The sequence below is a fragment of the Sceloporus undulatus genome, chromosome 1 (assembly GCF_019175285.1).
Source record: "Sceloporus undulatus isolate JIND9_A2432 ecotype Alabama chromosome 1, SceUnd_v1.1, whole genome shotgun sequence".
Lineage (NCBI taxonomy): Eukaryota > Metazoa > Chordata > Lepidosauria > Squamata > Phrynosomatidae > Sceloporus > Sceloporus undulatus.
In genome coordinates, this window is record NC_056522.1 from 146,790,384 (window position 1) to 146,811,251 (window position 20,868).

Below are 20,868 nucleotides of genomic sequence, written 5' to 3' on the forward strand. Positions count from 1 at the left end.
CCCCCCCCCCCCCCCCCCCCGTCTGATAATCTTCAAACTGCGAAAAAAGTCATAGCAGAAGCTTTTGTAGGCATAGTTTACTTCCTCAGATGCTTGGTGGAAGTAGACCAAGTCCACACATCTGAGGAAGTTGGCCAAATCTACAAAAGCTTATGTTACTACTTTATTCACACAGTTAGTTTTAAAGATCCCTTTTGCATAGCTCCATTAAAGTTTGGAATTAATCCAGGCCAAATGACAGTGGAGCTAACATTCAGCACTGTTTTCATAAGCACACTTCATTTCATTTCCATGCTGCCTTTCTCCCAGAAAGGGACCCAAAGTGGCTCACAGATAAAATTGTTTAAAACTTTACGATGCAAATTTAAAGACAATTAAAACCATCTAGCTAAAATCAATATAGGATTATATAAAACATACACAAGTTTAAAAAAATATATATGAAAGCCTCCCTGACACAACTTTGGCGTGAAACAATCAAAATAGACCTGTTAATGCCCATAGGTTGAATCAGGTAGATCAGGGGAACTACTGTGGCTATTTTGAAGACGAAAGAAATTCAATTTTTGTATGTGGATGTGTGTGTTAGACTTGCAAATCTTGTACCTTCTGCATTACCTTTCACTGAAGTAGGGCCTGGTGGAATTATACTAAATTGTGGAGCTAATTTTAATTACTGACAATTGCAGGATGGCTGGTTGCTATGGGAAACATAAAGGACGATAGCTACTCCTGGCAATTTTAGTTGTGGAAGTGATTGAAAGGCACAGAATGGATTCATTTTTGTTTACACCTGCAGTCAATTAGAGGGCATTGTTTTCTTCCCACTTGTACTAAGGATGCGGCTGAAGAGGAGAATCAAAACCATATTACTGTTTTTGATCACAAATCCCCAGAACCTTCACTTCTGGAATGACTTCTTAAAGGTCACTTTTCAAATGATGAAAAGATTGGAGGCGGGGAAGGAAGTAGAATCACAGATATTATACTGTGAAGGATCTGTCAGGTCACTGAGCCCTTGCACAGAGAATGAGCCATGGGTTTTTGTTAGTCTGACTTTTGATAACACTTTAATGTCAGATCACTGGGACTGAGAGGGAGAACTTGTAAGTGTTACTTTTTGGAGTACAGCTCCCAGAAAACCCTAGGCTAGCATGACCAGGGATAGATTCTGGGAGTTGTAGTTAAAAAAACAACAACCCATTTGAAAGCGTTGATGAACCCTCCCCTGCCTTCAGGAAAGCAAAATGTTAATTTCAGCCTGAATGTGAAACAGGATTGTCCATGCCATCGTATTTCCCATCACTGCGTATGATGGGTGTGAGAGCTGGACAGTGAAGAAAGCTGATAGAAAGGAAATAAATTCATCAGTGATATGCTGGAAAAGAATTGTATGCATATCATGGACTTCTAAAAAGACAAATCAATGGGTCCTAGAGCAAATCAACTCTGGAACTCTCTAGAAGCCAAGAAGACAAAATTGAGGTGGTTGTACTTTGACCACAACATGAGAAGGCACCCCTTTCTCTCGTGGATTGTTGCCACGGTGACTGCACATTGTGGCAACGATGCACCATGAAAAAGGAGTCATGTAACACGGCTCCTTTCTCTGCCACTGCCAAAGCACTATTAGCGCCCTGAATCAGCGCAGTGACATCCCTGGTGTGCTGTGCCATTTGGATGTTGTCCATGAGGCATGTCATCAGCATGTGCCCCGTCTGAATGTGCCCATGCCAAAACGGCGCTCGCACAGCACAGCAGGGCTCAGGAGCATGCGGACACTCTGCTCTCCTCAGCCCTAAAATCAGCCCCAGGCCAGTGCTTTGTGCCTGTCTGACATGCAGGATCGGAGCACAGATGTCTCATTTACAGGGTTGCTATGAGTTGAAGTCAATTTGAAGGCAGCTAACAACAACAACAATGAAATGGACTGTGATACTAAATCAGATTCTGGGTGACAGAGACAACCAAAGATATTTTGCTGCCAGAGACAAAGAAAAAGATAGCAGCTTTATACATTCCATGTGCAAAAGCTGACTAGACTGGAAATTGAAAGTTATTTCAACACTAACTGGATTTACAGTTGACAACTCTCCAATGTGGCCTGGAATGACCATGAATTGAACTGTCACAAGGAAATTTATCAGCCCATCAGTTTTGGTCTGGAGTTTAAGAACTGATCTAAATCTCCAAGAACCTATTGAGGCTGATACTGAAGATGTGATAAGCCACCATTGTGGCCTTACATCAGATTGTCAGTTCAAGAGGTCTAAGAAGGAAGCTGCAGGGATTCTTAAGGGAGGGAAGCTAATAATCAGTTAAGAGAGGGACAAACTATAGAAACTAGTCCTGGGTTAAGGTTGCAAAGTGGAGTTAGGTGACTGATAGAGATGCAGAGATGCAGAGCCAGCAGATAATTATCACCAATTAGCAGACATTAATCCTCGTTTGCATTAGCCTCCCAGGTCTGAGGCCAGCCATCAACACAGAACAATACACATGCAAATCATTCCAGCATTCCCAGACTCACACAGTATATATATATCCAACTTGTCAAGACAAAGCATTCTCTGAAGATGCCAGCCACAGATGCTGGCAAAACGTCAGAAAGAAACTCTGCTAGAACATGGCCACATAGCCCGAAAAACCCACAAAAAACTATGGATGCCGGCCATGAAAGCCTTCAACTTTTCATTAGCTAGGAGTGACAGAGAGGAGGAACAGAGTATACAGTAACAGTTCTCTGCATCTCTTTGTTACTAGATGATGCAGGTTTCTTTTTTCAGTTTGGTCTGATCCCTCCAACCAGGCACACAGAAAGTTCTTCCCGTTAACTGTATGCTCCTTTACTGTAACATAAGAAATTAAGCATAGATTGCTTGATCATTACATTGATAATGGCGAGACAAGGGACAATTGCAACACAGTTCTCCAGTATTTTGCAGAAAAATAATCTCAGCATTAACAGAGTACCTTCTTACATAGCTCACAGTGCTCCTGTAAATTCTGGCACTGAATTTAAAACAGTTTCATGTTGAGATCAAATATCATAAAATCCGCAGTTGCTTCAAATGATAGATGAAGACTTTGAAATTTGATGTAGGTTAATATAAAGACACCATATATCTAACTCTTCTTCAGATTGTCCTGGAATTCCCTCAATACTGAAAAAGGAATCAAAACAATATTTTAAGATTGGCTTTATAGTTACTGACAGGTCAGTGGATTCTGGAACTTGTCTTCCAAACAATACTTTCCCTAGGTTCTTCTTCTTCTCTGTGTGATAATTTTATTGGGTTTTCTTAGGCAAGAAAGACTCAGATATCATTTTTCCAGTTCCTTCCTCTTAAATGTAGCCTACAGCACCCAGTATTTATTGGCAGTATCCAATCCAAGTACTACTCAGGAGTGACCCTGCTTAGCTCCCAAGGTCAGAAAGGATCTCACTGCCTTTCTAATAAATAGAAATTTGGAAAAACTGATGTTTGAATTTCACATTCCAATTCTAGATTTCTCTTAGTGCTTTCCTGTCTATCCTTACATCTCTCTGCAAAATCAAGACTGCTAAGTCCATATGTGAGGAAGGCTCTAATTAGGGGAATTTCTGAATTTAGCTCAGTTGCTGAGAGGGAGAGTCCTAACAACACCCTCATGAGACCATGTCCCGTGGTGTATATGAGAGGTCCACAAGAATCCTTTGAGAGACAACACTGAGACAGACTGATCCAATTAAGTCTAAACATTTATTAAAAGGGGAAAACAAACACACAGCAAAGGGGCACATACGCATACGCATACACGCAATTCTCAATGAAAGTAAAGGAGGGAAATTGGGAGAGAGCTGAGAGAGGCAAATCTATGGGAGATACTTCTGAAGGCTCCTCTGGGAACCAGATGTGGATGTTGATGATGAAAACGGTCCCCGAAACGTGGGTGGAAATGGCCAAGGGAGCTAAAATCAAAGTTCAGTCTGACATGAAGCCAGGCTGTATTCTGAATATAGCACACCGGTGTGTGCTTAGACTAAAGCTTATATAGACAGTTTCTAGCCTTTAGCTATGACTTAATGGCTTAACTTCAGCTCAGACAAAGGATGTAAAGACCTAGGCTTTTGTCAAACCAAGGTGAAGCATAGTCGGAGCCAATGCACTTGGATCTGAACACATGCATAGATGGCCATTGACTTAATCACTAGGCCATTAGGTGTGAGGCTGAAAACAAACAGCCAATATTGTACTGGTTTTTGGAGGAGATGGTTTTTCTTGTCAAGCAACTCCCAAACTTCCTGTGGAGAATTTCCAGTCCTTTTCTCTAGGGCTCCTATCTGCTCCTTTGCAAGCTGCCTACATGACATCTCTGCTTTGGAGAAATGGCGGTGCCCCTAGGAAGTCAGCTGGGGGTCAAATTGAATTCCACATACACTCCAAAATTTAATATAAATCTATATGCTCTAATGCATGGCTTTCAGAAAGGCACTGACTGAAATCTCTGCTGACTACTAAATCCCACGTTGACATCACAGCAGTTCATACACTCAGTGAAAAGAAGATACATAGTATGCTAAATCCGATCACAGAAGTAACTCCTAAGTTATGTTCTTCCTTTCATTCTATCCTTTGCGATTTTTTAAAACAGGCATTGATAGTTCTTGGTAGATTTTTGATAAATTAAAAAGTTTGAAATCAATTGATATCTAAATTTAGGCGAAGTTTTGACTTGAGGCTGAAGGATGAAAGTTCTGAGTGGGTTACCTGAAATGGGATTCAGTGATTCATCTTCCTTCTTTTCTTTCCAATGACTAATACAGAAACCTTTCATCTACAGACACAGGTTTGTGGTTGGGAGGAGGAGAAGAAATAAAATTAGTTGAATGTGAAGCTTTCCAGAACTTTCCCCTAACTTGTCACATTCTGCAGAAAGTTTAATAAAAATGACGGCAAGGCTTGACACATCTCTCTCTTGCTGTAACCAGAGAACTGTTTTTTGGGGGAAGAGATTGTCTGGTAACCTTTGTCAAAAACTTTGAACAATTCAAACAGTTGACATCTAACATCTTACATGATGAATGACTTCAAAGAAGTGTAGTTCTCATATTGACAGTTAGCCTGCTCTAGCCTATCATTGTGTGAAAGAAACAGCATCCCTCCGCCAGCTGAGGCTCAGTGCTCTTGATAGCATTACTCAGTATGATCCTCTGTGAGGAAAATAAAGGAAGTGAACCTTCCTGGCATGCATAAAATATACAGAGCCACAACTAGCATTTGGTAAAACAAGTCTGCCTTAGAGAGAAGATTTGGGCATAAGTGCCCCAGTGGCGCAGTGGTTAAATGCCTATACTGCAGCCCCTCACCCACAAACCACAAGGTTGTGAGTTCAATCCCAGCCAGGGCCTCAGGGTTGACTCAGCCTGGCATCCTTCTGAGGTTGCTAAAACGAATACTCAGATTGTTGGGGGCAATTAGCTTACACATTGGAGTTTATTGCACTGCTAAAAACCTGGCTTACATCTCCCTAGTTGAATTCTAATTCAGGAGGCAGCTGTTCTATCACATGTAATTCACTGCCAAATCCGCTGGCCGAATACAGCCTGGATGCAACCCAGATCCAAGGAGCACTCAGCAAGCTGCTTTTCAAATTTGCTAAACTCTCGGCTTTGAACAGCGGCTTGCTGAGTGCTCCTGGGACCCGTGTTGCATCAGGGCTGTATTTGGTTAGCAGATTTTGCAGTGAATTATGGGTGATGGAACTGGCAGCCTCCTGAATTAGAATTCAATTCGGGAGAGGTAAGATGGGGTCTTTTTTGTGATGTGATAAACTGCACTGTAAACCACTTAGGGAGTGCTTGAGTGCACTGATAAGTGGTATAGAAATGTACTTCCTATTGCTAAGTGTTAAAGGGCATCCAACTATCAATCATCTTATTTGTTGAGGAAGAAAGCCTCTTAGTTTGTTGCAAACATGAACAACAGGGTCTTGTGGCATCTTAAAGGCTAATGCACAGGGATGCAGGGGGAATCTGATATCAATAGGCACTGTCTCACTTCCCCTTCCATGCACAGCTGGGGAGCTGCATGATTAGAATGAATGATGGGAAGTCAGCAAAAAGCCTTTGAGAATTCCTGGAGAACACAAGAAGTCCCAGCCAACTGGAGGAGGGCAAATGTTGTCTCCATTTTCAAAAAGAAGACCTAAACAATTACTGCCCACTCAGCCAGCTATCAATCCCAGGAATGAATCTAGAGCAGATCATGAGACAGACAGTGTGTAAGCACAGGGTGATGACCAAGAATTGAAATCTTGGCCCACTTAGGCCAAGGCCCAGGACAGATGGACCCTCATGGTTATATAGTGCAAAAGCAAACAGAGAAAAACAAAGTATGCATGCATGATCCATCTCCTTCCATTAGCTATGAGATTTGTTGTTGTGGTGGTGGTGGTGTGTGCGCCTTCAAGTCATTTCCAAATTATGGTGACCCTAAGATGAACCTATCATGGGGTTTTCTTAGCAAAATTTGTTCAGAGGAGGTTTGCCATTGCCTTCTCCTTAGGCCGAGAGCTTGTGAATTGCCAAAGGTCATCCAGTGGGTTTCATGGCTGAGCTGGGAACTGAATCCTAATCTCCAGAAACACAGTCCAACACTCAAATCACTACAGCAGACTGGCTATGAGAACCATTAGCAGCATTAATTTCTCTAGTCTATTCTCACCTTTCATATCTTTTCCCAGCCTCAAACTGTCAAGCTAATGAAAAAAACAACTAACAAGTTCACTAATACACATGGACTTTCCCCCCTGCACTGGACAGCAGTTCATGTTTGGCCATGATGCCAACAAGGACACCACAACAGATTTGCCTGGTGGCAGTACTGTAGTTATATCATTGTGCACAAGTAAATTGAAGCATATAGCTGCACTATGCTGTTATATCAGTTTCATACTGGTTTAACTGGTGTGACTGAGAAAGTAAAACCAAGTGGAGAAAACTTTAGAATTCTAGTGAAAATTTAGAGTGCTGTTTACAATGTCTGGATATATATTCAAACTGCAGTAAAAACATAGTCAATTAGCTTTTAAAACAGTTTAAATAACAGAGTGGAATTATAATTAACATGCATGCTCTGAAAGTGACAGGCTATTTACAGACATTATTTGAGCATTTATAATGTGCCTTTTGACCAGAAAACAAAGACTCTGGACTGCTGCCAGTTGTCATCCAGGCATAATAATTAGGAAGTAGGATAGCAGTGCTTATAATGACCTCTGCCTCTGTAAATTTTACATTAGCATTGAAAGTAAAGGGATAATAGCACACTAATATCAGTGTCCTTTTCTATCACATATTTTCAGGTCATACAATAGCCAATAGCTTGTCTAAAATTTTCATTTGGTTTCAACTTTATTTGAAAATAAGATGAAGGGCTACATCTCCTTTATGAGATCCACTCTGTTCTAATAACAAAATCACTGTGGAGCTCAGAGAAATTTTACCTTTTTATTCGTTACATGTTAATACTACTGTTCCAATAGAACTGCTGTGCTTAACATTATTCCAGAGGTCTGATCATAACTATATCCGCTGTTATAACTGTTGTATAGTGTCAGTTTATTTACTTATAGTACCCTTCATAAATATTTACTGTATCTCAAGGTGTAAGCCGCCTTGATCTCTGGAAAGGCGGGCTAGAAATAAAGCTTTTATTATTTTATTATTATTTATTATTTCATTTAGAAAATTAAAATTCTATGTACAGTATTATTATTGTTATTGTTATTTGCTGGAATCGTATATCGCCTTTTACTTAATGTAACATGTATACTTAGCTAAGTACCAGTGGCGCTAAAAAACTCTGCTAGTAAATTGTGACGATACCTTTTGGGACACTGGCAAGAGTGCATGGTGCACATCAGGGGACGCTGAGCATTGGTCACTTTTCTGGCTCTGCTACATCGTAACATAACTTAACATAACATAACAGCAGCCCTCTTCTGGATACAGACATTATGGAACTGCCCAATTCCAATTCCTGCATATTCAAGTCCATTTAGAGAGATGCAACTCTGATACAGGATTCTGGTAATTACTGTATAATTATAATATTTATTTCTTTTTATAAATATTTATTTATTTTATTATTAAAAATTAGACAAAAAGTAAACAAATTAAACAAAAATAATCATTATAAACAGACATACACACACACACACAAACATTACGTGTATTTACATATCTACACACTATCATCTTCTTTCTTTATACATATTTGAGTAAAGATGTAAGGAGGTATTATGAATAACATATGAGACTACATTCTTATGCTCTTAATTTCCTCTTAATATTTCATAGTTCAATTGCAATTACATCCTTCTACATCCTTCTTATTTTACTTACCTACCTGATACCATCTATTAGACCTTTCCATGCTTCCTTTCTTATTGCTTGTTACTTACATCTTTCTTTCTTCATCCTTCCAAACCTCTAGATCTATGTAATATATATTTATATTACATATAAAGAAATATATATATTTCTATCCTGCCTTTCTTTCACTTCAGGACTCAAGGCAGTTGACAATAGTTTAAACAAATATAGTTAAAAAGTTTTAACAAGCAAGAGTTAAAAATGCAATTAAACTATCAAAAATTTAAAACATGCTATTAAAAAAAAACATTGACAGGAAAACAGCAAATAGCAAATCCAAAACATTATGCAAGGCCCTTTCACCTTGAGCAACCAGCATTTCAAGGCCTGCCAAAACAGGAAAGTCTTTATCTACCTGCAGAGAGATAGCAAGGAGGGTGCCAGTCGAACCTCTCTGGGAAGAGAGTTCCAGAGCCTGGGATATAACAACTTACATTTTTCCCCTTTTCAATTTATATCTAGTGAATATTGGGAAAATCTGAATAGCAAAAATCTCAAGTGGAGTTTCAAGCCAAAAGCACAAGGAAATTGTATTTAGGCGCATGCACATTATAGTCACACTTTTATACTACAATTATATTGTAAAATAGCACCTTTGGTGATACTCCTCACATGACATTGCCTCCAACCCATAGCTGCTGTGTCTCCTAAGCATGATTAGGATATCACTTTTCATTGATCAAAGAAACCTATCAATTAGCTCCCAATTGCTCTATAGTCCCATTAGTCCTGATATATAAAAGACTGCTGGTGTGGCAGTTCCAATTTTGGCAAACACGTGATTTCAATGTCTTCTCCCTCTTCTTCCCCTCTTCACTATTCCCAAGCAGTCTGGTTTCCTTTATTATTATTTTTTGTCTTTTTCTTTTCTTTTCTTTTCAAAAACATAAATAGCATTAGCTGAACACTGGAATTGCATTAAAAAGTAAAAACAAAATTAAAATACCTCTCCAAAAGGCACTCTGGGTAGGGCATAAGGCAGAGAGGTGGGGTTCAGGGGGAATGTGGAAGAGAACACAATGGCAGAAACAGCTCCAGTTGCATGATTGATAAGACATGTGATAAAGTAAAGAAAGATGCTCACAAACCATACGTTTCCATTTTCTTTAACTAGTGTGACTGCGGTGAGAACAGGGATCATGTGATAATGTCCTTAGTCTCCTGCATGTAGACCAGGCCTATGGGTATAACCTCATAGTGGTTGTTGTTGTTGTTGTTGTTGTTGTTGTGTGCATTCAAGTCATTTCTAACTTATGGTGACCCTAAGGCAAACCTGTCATAGGCTTTTCTTGGCAAGTTTCTTCAGAGGGAGGTTGCCATTGCATTCCTCTGAGGCTGAAAGAGTGTGACTCACCCAGTGGGTTTCCATGGCCAAGCCAGGATTCAAACTCTGGTCTACCAGTATCTTAGTCCAACATCCAAACTATTACACCATGCCAGCCCTTTTAGTATAGGAATCATATTCTATGAAGGTCTCACTGTTCTGGATCCCATTTCAGATGATGAATCATTAATTTCATCAAAGATTTTTAAGAAGACAGAATTCTTGGATTATGACAGAATGATGGTTTGGATTGTGGATCATGGATCTTTAAAGCACAGACCAGCTTCAGATGTGAAAAACTTTTTAGAAACAGCCTGTGGTCTTTGGAGCTATTGCACTGAAAATGAAAGTTGAATTTTGTGCATGCAGTCTCTCATTTATGACTAGGCACGAATAGGTTCACAGGGTTACAGCCACAGTTCACAGCAGTATCTTTGAACTGATTCTTCCTAAACCAAGCTTGGTCAAAGTGTCTCAACCTTAAGCCATAAATACGTTAGAAATAATTACTAGTTAACTATGCTTAGCTAAAGCGCTGAAGTGTTAGGGAAATGAGTTAATTTACAGTTGTGAAGTGCTATGAAGATGTGAGATTAGCACTACTAATTAAAAAAGGAGGCTGAATCACAACAATTTTATTAAATGTTATAAACATAATTGAAAAAATAATAATTAAGTGCCAGCCATTTTATACTGTCAAGTTGCACAAACTACAGCAGTGGCAGTGTGGCTTCTCTGTGGATAAGAATGAATGCTTTGAAAATACAAAACAATAACACTAACCTTATCCAATTTTCTTCATTTGGAAGAACATTATAGATGACTGTTGAGTTCCTGGTTCTATGCGTAATTGAGCCATATGCAAAAATAAGTTATCAGACCTGCCAGGCATCCTTTAATTTTAAGGCATATTTCTTGAGATTGATCCTGGAACATGATGAGTGGAATCTAGTCTAGGTGTAACTTTACCTTGCATATGAAGCTAAAATCAGCACTTGTAGATATTCTGCCTTCCCTTCTGCAGAAAATCAGAGGGTACAGTTTCCGTCTCCGAACACTATGGAAATTCCTTCTCTTGAGCTTCTGCTAGTTCCTCCTGAAGTGATGAAAGAAAGTTAAGGTAGACATTAGTACTTAGAAGAAAACATTGGTGACATCTCTGGACAGAATCCAAAACCCACAACTAGTAAAATCTTTATTCAGCCAGTTCCAAAGGATAAAAAACTTTATGCAAGGTTTCGAAACTTCACTGGCTGTTTCATCAAGTAAAGATGTTAAAAATCATGGCAGGGAATGGATTATACCACTTTATGGAATGGAGTAAACAAAGATGTTTTGAGTGAAAATATGTAAATGTATATGTTATGGGATTCTGGAGATCAGGGTTCAAATCCTGACTCAGCCATGGAAACCCACTGGGTGATCTTTGGCAAGTCACACCCTCTTAGCCTCAGAGGATGGAAATGGCAAACCTCCTCTGAATAAACTTGCCTAGAAAACCCTGTGATAGGGTTACCATATGTTGCAATGACTTGACGGCACACAACAAAAAATGTGTTACAAGACTATTCATATCTAATTGTTTAACATTCAACATGGCTCTTTGTTAACAAGCTGTCAAATTTGACATGTAATAAAATGTAACAACAACAACAAAACTGTTATTTCTTAGCCACATCTTCCCATGGACTGAGACAAGATACAACAACAAATTAATACGCAACAGATAGCATCAGATAAAAATACATAATGTGGGAAGCACTGATATCACAACAATATTCCTGTGACTTCATTTCCCACCATAATATATATATATAAATATTTTACCTAGTGTACATTTCCTTGACATATTACATTGTTTGCATGTTCTAGATTTTGAAAAATCACATTCCATGTCATAGGAAATATCATTCTCCAAGCTCACCAACCAGACCTCAAATAGACATTTGTGATATCCTACACCACAGACACCGTGGTTGACGGCAGTGGCAAGATAATTAAATTGAAACTTCCAGCCTTGATTTCTGCTGAGCATGAGCAGATGGTGAAATATAATTGCTTTTCCAGAGAGAAGTCAGTAATATTTTTGAAAGAAGAAATCTCTGTTGGATTTCACCCAATAAGCTTTATTTATTGGGTTTTGAAGCATCATTTTATTATGACACAATACAGGCACCAAGCCCACTACATAGTATAGTAGGTCCTCTGTATCCACAAATTCTGCATCCACAGATTCAACCATGCACAGTTCATGAATTTTTTGATTTAAGTTTTACAGAACGTGAAGTCTTCATTATTTCTGGTTAATTACTAAAATATTTTGTAATGGAGGATTTATTTTATAAATGTATTAAAACATTACAGGATCCTGATTACACAGTAAAGTAAAAGAAGGGTAAATGACAAAGGCTTCATGAAACAATGTTAAAAGATTCTGGAAATAACCATCTCTTAAACTTCCTTGAAGTCACAGGATCCTAAATATTATGTTCTATAAAACTTATTTCCATGATTCTTTCAAGACATAGGATTTTCAGACTTCATATTCTGTAAAACATAAATCAAAGACTTCATGAACTTTATATTTTCTTTAAATTGATTTATATTTGAATTACTAAATATTATGCCTTACTCGTATATCATTGTTCCCTTGATGGCGTTTTAAATTTTTTTAGGGATGGGATGCCTTACACTAAATATTTTTGCTGTATGCTTATTTTCTAGGTGGTTTATTTGGTTTTATTATTCCACTGGCTTAAATTGTATTATTGGAGCAAACACATGCAATTTATGAGTTTAGTAAATTGTTACATTATTGTTAAATAAGTATTCATAAGTACCAGAATTTCCTTGTCAGTCTTTCTTGTCACTTGGTTTAGAGAACTTGTGTGATAGGGTATATTGCGCTATTGGTCACCTTCAGGAACCCATTAGTTCAGAAATCCAGGCTTCAGTAGTGGTCTGCCTATAGCAAAATGAGGTGCCAGGAAGTGGTAATGTCCTTAGGTGACAGAACCACATCTTGCAACTGTAGGTGAGTTAACAACAAAATTCCCAGAAATAGAAATTGATGCACAGAGTCCTGAATTCCCTGACTTTTTTTGTGGAGGGCAAGAGGAGACCCATCCCACAAATGTGCCAGGAGTGTTTATGTAGGGAGGAAATTAAAGAATGTGCCCCCTCTTCCTCCAGGGTCTCGTGTGCCATACTCCATTCCACAGCCTCACCATTTACTACCTCATTCTACACATGTAGAGCATTGTCTACTTAGTAGAGTCTACTACCTCTTCAACAGGCTGCTCCAGAAAGATCTCAGAGCTAGCAGGCCATATGAGAGGAAAAGAAGTGGAAGCTTTTGGTTTCCTGCAGTATTGCATAAGAGCAGTTGTGGCTGGTCTCACTTATTCTGAGGCCAGGAAAATTCCTGCCATGTGTAACTGTACCAGTAACTAGGGCCCCATTCATACTGGCCTAAAAGACGTGGAGGGAACTGGACTGATCCGGATGCCCCTCCCCCGAATCTCTCCGTTAGCAAGTGCCCACTACAAATTTGAAATCGAATGCATTCTGTTTGAAATCGAATGCATTCTGTGTCTGCCGGCGAGGTGGCGGCTGTCAATCAAGCGATTGTCATGGTGACGTTTTGCAGGGCATCGGAAAGTGTCCTCCCCCTCCTCCCTTTTTTTAAAGAGCCAGGCACAGGGTTAATTTTTTTATAAACCTGTGGGCATTTGGGTCAGATCTGCCCCGTCCCAGGCAAAGGATGGAACTGTCATGCATTTTTTTTTTGCTTTTAAAAGCAACATTTGTAGCTTTCCCTTTGCTCCAAAAAATTGTTTAAAAATGTAACACTGATTGTAAGTGAGGTCTTTTGCAACATTGTAGCTTCCCCCTCTGCTGAACTGACCCCTTTCCTCCTGCTTACACTTTGCCATTGCCTTCCACTGAGGCTGAGAGAGAGTGACCTAATGGAATCAATTGGGAATAAATGGGAAATGCAGCGCATTAATAATAATAATAATAATAATAATAATAATAATAATAATAATAATAATAATAATCCAGGAGCAAGAGGAAATAAAGCACAAGCAAGCACACAGACATGTCACCCCCCAAAAAAATGCACATAAATGGTCAAAAGAGGCTGCTTCTGCTGCATCCATTTCCCTACATCCCCCAGCCTGGGCAATCCTCCTCTTCCTCTTCCTCCTTCCTCCTCCTCCATCACTTTCTCCATCTCCCCCCCACCCCCAGCCCTATGCAGCCCAGCCCCCCCTTTTGCCACCTGTCACCCTTAGCATCCACCCTTTGGGCTCTTTCCTCCTCTCTCTCCCTTCCGATGAGGGGAGGGAATGCTCTAACCCATGGAATCAATTGGGAATAAAGGGGAAATGCAGTGCAGGCATTCTGACTGTAGCATCCGCATATAACAGTAATAATAACAATAACAATAACAATAATAATAATTAATAATCCAGGAGCAAGAGGAAGTAAAGCACAAGCAAGCACACAGACATGTCACCCCCCCAAAAATGCGCATAGATTGTCAAAAGAGGCTGCTTGAAAGGGGGGGGGGGGTTGTTGCTTTGATTGGGGGTTGGACTGGATGTCCCTTGGGGATCCCTTCCAGCCTTGGGATCGTGAGGGAGAAGAGCAATGGGGAGGCTGCGGGAGCGGGAAGTAGACCACCCCCCTTTTCCCTCTGACACACACACACACACACACACACACACACACACACACACAGAGAGAGAGAGAGGAATCTCTCTCCCTGCTTCAGCTGCTGGAGGCCTGCTGCTGCCTGGCCAGCGACCCTCCTCCTCCTCCTCCCGCCATCCCCTGGCTGCCAGGCTGGCTCTCAGGGGAGCCCTTCTCTGGGTGCCAGGCTCCAGGCTGGAAGCGGCTGCCTCCGTGGGCATGCAGTGTGCCCTCCTGGGGCTGGCCAAGTCCCCCAGCAAGAGAGGCGGCCTTGAATGGCCCCGGAGGGAGCAGGGGTCAGCAGGAGAGCAGGAGGAGGAGGAAGAGGAGGAGGAGGAGGAGAGCATCCCCTTCCTCCCGGCGCCAGGAGCCCTGCCTGCTCCTTGCCCAGCAGCAGCCCTTCTTCCCAGGGCTCTTTCCTCTTCCCCCTCCCCTCCGATGAGGGGAGGAAATTCCTTGCCCTTTGCCCACCCTCTGACCTAAATCCCTCCCTCAATTTGCCTCGATCGTGATCAAGGCCAAAGTTCTCATTCCCAGGACCCGGGGTTTTTAAAAAGAAACGGTATTTGCACCGATTTCAAAAGACCTGCGCTAGGGGCCATTTAACACGGAACGGGTGTGCAAGCCCCGGATTCGCTTGTGTGAGATTCGGGGTGAGTAGGAACTTCACGTGATTGAATCGGTTTCAGAACTGATTTTTTTTGTAGTGTGAATGGGCCCTAGGGGACGACTGTTTAGATGTTTGTGCTGCTTTTAAAGGTCAAATACTGTTGTTCTTTGTCTCTCTGAGGTATAATAAATAATTGTTAAGTATGAGGATGGCTGTTTCCCATATTCATAATACACCTGGCCTCCTTCTGCTTCTGAATTGTAGTCCTTGTGAGAGCCAATGCTTTATATATGTTTGTGACAATCAACTCAGCATGTAAGGATAAAAATACAATAAGTTGTTTCACAGTTTTAGGAGAGCTGTCACCAATACAAGAAGACACTACTAGGTGCAAATGGCCCATGAAGATATGCCCTAAGTCAGGATGTGACCCTTCAGTGCAACAACTTAGCTTTGCCAACTTATTACACAAGGAACTGATTGTTTGAATTGAGCTAGCTTTCAAGTATATATCTTTGTATATCTGAAAAATCAAATCTTTTTGAGTCATATCTGCGTTTATAATTTTATAGTTGGTAGGGGCAAATATTACAGTATGAGCAGTGGATATCTTTGTTAGTATCGCAGAGGATGAAATGCATCATGTTGCCCACTTCACATCAAATCCTATTGTTCACACTACAAATAGTTGTGCTTCTTCTTCTGTTCAGCCAATGAGGATCTTGACACTGGGTGCAGGACACTAATGTATAGACATTGGTAGGGATACAAAGAGTTTTTTAAAGGGTGATAAACTCTGAAGATGCCAGCTACAGATGCTGGCAAAACATCAGGAATAAACTCTTCTAGGACATGGCCACATTGCCCGAAAAACCCACAAAAAACTATGGATGTTGGCCATTAAAGCCTTAGACTTCATGGTGATAAACATAGGTTTTAAAAGGGTGAAGACAACATATGTGTACTATGGAACTAAAACTATACCCTTTGTATGGCTGGAGAACAAAGAGGTTTGATGGCCAGTATTCAGGCTTATGCTTCAGCAGCAGATATACTAAAATTGGAACGATACAGAGACTTACCACCTTACAGGCACTTGGAAAGTGTAATCTCTTAGGAACCAGCCTGATGCTATTACAAGATGTGCCTCTGATGAGTTCTTTAAAAGAAAAAAATATGAACATTGCATTCTTGTTGTCCTGAAAAGAAATCAGCTCGCTTTTCTTATGAGTGTGCATGCAATCAGCTGAGATTGATCCTGAAACAGCTTCTCTCTCTCTCTCTCTCTTTCTGTCTCTTCGTTGCTCTCTCCATAGTACCATGTTTTGCTTTGCTCGTCTGTCTGGCTCACTTCCCCTTCTGTGGACTGTGTTTTCTGCAAATGAAAGGTTTTAATGAATACTGTAAGTTTTCCATGTTGTCAAGTCTGCTTTACATTTCTGTCTTTTGCACTGGAATTTTGTCTTTGTCTTTTGCAGGAAGGCTTGCCTTTAGGGAAATACTTGTCTTAATTTGTGATAGAAATCTTTAATTCAGACTCTACAAAGAGGATGAAACTGTGACATATGTGCTTTTACCCGCACAATGCTGACAGTTGATATCTTTAGGCCTCCAGTTTATATACTCTTATCTGATAGCTAGACCCACTGGGGCTAACTTCAGAGTAGATATACAGTAAATCAGAGTACATTCAGCCCTCCATATTCACAGATTCTTTGTCCACAAATTAAAGCATCCACAAAATATTGAAAATATTTTTAAAAGATTATAAATTCCAAAAAGCAAACCTTGATATTGCCATCTTGTATATGGGACACCATAATATTTAACAGGACCTGAGTATCTATGGATTTTAGTTTCCATGGAGGGGGCCAGGTCCTGGAACCAAACCCCAGTGGATACTAAGGGTCTACTGTACGTTGTTAATGGGTCTTGAATCTGAAATTGAAAGGAATAATTGTTAAATGAATTTAAGGCTTGTGTTAAATAAGAAGTCATTGTGACCACAGTTGGCTGGACTGCACATTATTTGGGTAACCATACCAAACCTGAAACTAAAAAAACCCCTCTGCAGTGGTTTTGGAGGAGGAAACACTATGTTTGCTAGACATGTGGGAACTATTAAAGCAGGGGTAATGAAACTGAGACAGCTGGGAGAAAAGGAGAATATTGTATCTGCCCACAGCCCCTTTCGTAGCTAAAAAGATCTGGAGTTACTTAAACTGGGGAAACCTCCATTAACACTCAGGGAAACGTTTTTTTTAAAAACAAGCCCCTGAATCCCTCAATACTGACTGCTACCATCTAAAAAATAAATACTGCAAGTACTGTCTGGAGATGGAAAGAATATTTGCAAATAATCTGATCCTCAGTGAGAAAGGTTGAGATACCCTACTGAAAAATTGTCAACTGCTCTGAATTTTTGGGATGCGTGGGTTGGTATCTCTGCATGACAGAGATGAGACCAGCACTGTTTTGTCAGCAGCAGCAATAGCTATTAAATCCACCATTGGATTTAGTGCAAGACAGTCTTTAGTAAAACAATATTTTATGTACCTCTGTCTTCTATGATTTTCCTTTTTGCTAACAAGTCTAGCACTGTGAAAAATGGTAGATAATGGACAAAAAATTTGATATACTCATTTAGGAGAAAATCTTTTTACATTTTATTTTTCTTCCAGAAGAACAGTATATGTCCAGATCTGTCTAGTGTAAATGACCCCTGAGTGATAAACACATATAAGCACAGCAGCTTTTGACTTTAAAATAGGAATGTTAGGAAAGTGCCACATAACTCCTGTGTTCCCTCTGCTGGTCCAGTTACAAATATCTCCTTTCTCTGCTGCTTTTTTTCCACAGACGTAAAAAGGCACATATGTAATACCAAAAGAGGTTATCTGAAAGTTTTTCTTTGCTTTTGAGAAGTGATTTATTTATTTTATAGGACTGATATCCCACCATAAACACACACAACACATTTTTTGCTCTGCTGAACTAATGCATTCAGCAGTTTTCAGAACAGGTGGGCACATCTCTAAGAAACATTTTTCACATTTTTCATATTCTTTGCTTTTCTTTGGTAGAGAATGCTGAAGGGAAACTATTATTAGCATGATTCAGAGCAGAATTCAGAGCAGAACTGCAATCCCAGCATCCCAGATTGATACTCCTTCTATTCATTCCTTCTTGTCTCTCTTCCACTAGTCCTGCAAGTATATCAGGAAGCAGCAGCAGCAGTGCTTTCTCCTTCTCTGTCTTTCTTTTTTCTTTTAAAGAAGGTTTTAATGGCTACCTGGGCACCTAGGTAGAAAAACTGGTGGCCTATATTCTCACTGACCTCTTATTTTTTCCTACAAAAGGAAAGGGCAGCAGTTCTGGAGGCTGGTTCTTCACTTTGAAACCGGCCATTTGGAAGTCAAATAACAATAACAGTGATTTCTTTTAGTTGTGTTGTCAGTCCATTTGGAATTGCTCCCCAAATTCCTATCACTACTGTAAGTTTCCCTCCCCAGAGGCACTGGATCTAATTTGTAGGTCTTATATTTCATAAACTTCTCCTTCTTTTCATCTTTGATTCTGCTGTCCCTGGAGTTTGCAATATCTATAATCCAAGCTTCTTTTTCTCATTACAGTTATGGCTGGCATATTATGTTCTAATTGTTTCCAAGTTTGCATCTTCAAGTCCAGTAGAGTTTTTATGACATTATTTTTGACAACCTTTTCAAGTTTGTATTCCCATCAGTTCTTTGCTAATGGCAAATCATATTTTTGCATAGATTCCAATGTATCATTGGAATTATTATATCATGACATTTCTTATATTTAGACCATATAGGTTTATCCCTTTCTTTCCTTTTCCCAGTCTTTGTCTTGATGCTATTTGTTTGTAGTGCCTCTTTCTTGAGCTGCAAATAAGTCCTCTTCAGGTTCTTTTTTCAGTGTTCCATTCTGTAATCATTTCTAGATGTTCTCCTTCTCATCTTTTCCTTCTGTACTTTTAATATACTGACCAGGTAGTGGCATGTTCTTCCAAGCTTCAAAATTTCATTTGAATGAAAGCAGTATAGATAGGATCATAATGGCATCAATACAAATAGTGACAGTGTTTGGAACATGCAATTTTATGCAATAATGATGATGGTGATGATGATGATGATGATGATGATGATGATGATGATGATGATATATTTATATTCTGCCTTTTTCCATTGGGAACCATTGGCAGATTACAGCAATTGTAAAAACATCATGAAATAAAATTACAGTTCAAAATAAACAATCCCTTATCTCGACCCTCCCCCCAATCATAAAAACCTTGATCAAAAACCGATTAAAGAGAATTAAACAGTAGAATGAGTTTAAAAAAATATCCTTGTGAGGGATTCACTAAAATTGGGAGTAAATTTAGAAGGAGAGGAATATCTTTAATCTGGGAGGGGGGATGTGGGCAATAACATGAATGAGGGGAGGCAAGGCTAAAAAGGCGAATTTGGAAAAGCTTGCCAGAAGAGATCCATCTTAACGGCCTTTTTAAAGGCTTCTAGAGTGGTAATCTGATGGATCTTGTCTGGCAGGTCATTCCAGAGCCTAGGAGCGGCAGATGAAAAGGTCCTCTGGGTCACTGGCGACAGTCTAGTCTTCTTGGGTTGTAGCAGGTTCTTCCCAGAGGACCTGACTGTGCAGGTGGATTATGTGGAAGAAGGTGCTCCTGCAAGTAGTCTGGACCCAAGCCATGTAGGGCTTTAACTCATTACATCCTAGATTCTTGAAGAGGATAACTCACTAAATCCTAGATTCTTGAAGAGAATCTACATAATTAACAGAGCCAAACACCAGCTGATAACACCTGACAGATTGTGAAATCAATAATAATAATTGGAGGGACAGAATCATCAAGTTGGAAGAGACCCCAAAAGCCATCCAGTCCAACCCCCTGCCATGAAAGATCACAGTATCAAAGCACCCCTGACAGATGGCCATCCCGCCTCTGTTCAAAAGAAAGTCAAGACAGACAGTTTAAAAGAAAGCCAGGCCCATGGGAGAGCATCCTAGGGGCCAGAAGATTTAATTGTGTTTTCCTTTCCATGAAGTCCATGGGTGGAGAAGAATGTCCACTCTTATAGACCTCCCTGTAGTCATGGGCACCACCATCCCACACTCATCTGTCTTTGGATACTAAGTGGGTTTAGAGCTGGTTACTACTTGGATGGGGGATCTCCACGTAGGTTGCAGGAAAGAATCCTGCCTGCAGTCCTGGAAAGCCACTACTCTCAGTCAGACCTTACAGTACTGGGTTTGAAGGACTACTGGCCTGATTTAGTTTAAGACAACTTCATATGTTCCTTAATTTTCTCTGTTCATGTGCCCCTGCCATTTGTGTTCTGATGATGTCTCTGACAAAAAACAAGGACATGTTGTTTGGGGAGAGGTAGATCAGAGAGGTTCTGGAGCTGCTCAGTCTTAAGCCCTCCCCAGTACAGATAGAAAAGTATGCCAATTCTGGCTGGCATACTTGTTTTGTATCTAGACCACTGTCCTCCCACCGCTCCAGGCTCTCATCTTCCAAACAGCAATCCAGCAGAACTTTTGATTCTGTGCTTCCCCAACTTTTGAGTCTCCTTTCATCTCACCTTTGAACACCTCTGTAAGACTGTAATCCTAAACCTCCCTATTAGTGAGTAAGCTACATTGAAACCAGGAACTTACTTCATGGTACAGCTGCATAGGATTGTGTTCTATGCTGGTTAAAATGAAGCAACTCTTTGTCTGGACAACTAGACAAAAAGGTGAAACATTTCCTCTAACAAAGTACAGACT

At 40.1% G+C, this 20,868-nt stretch overlaps 1 protein-coding gene across 1 annotated transcript in view; it reads left to right on the plus strand.

Moving 5' to 3' along the window:
• The window catches only part of LOC121925437 (fibrous sheath CABYR-binding protein-like), a 36,370-nt gene that overhangs the window by 14,530 nt on the left and 972 nt on the right, over positions 1-20,868 (plus strand). The window lies entirely within an intron of this gene.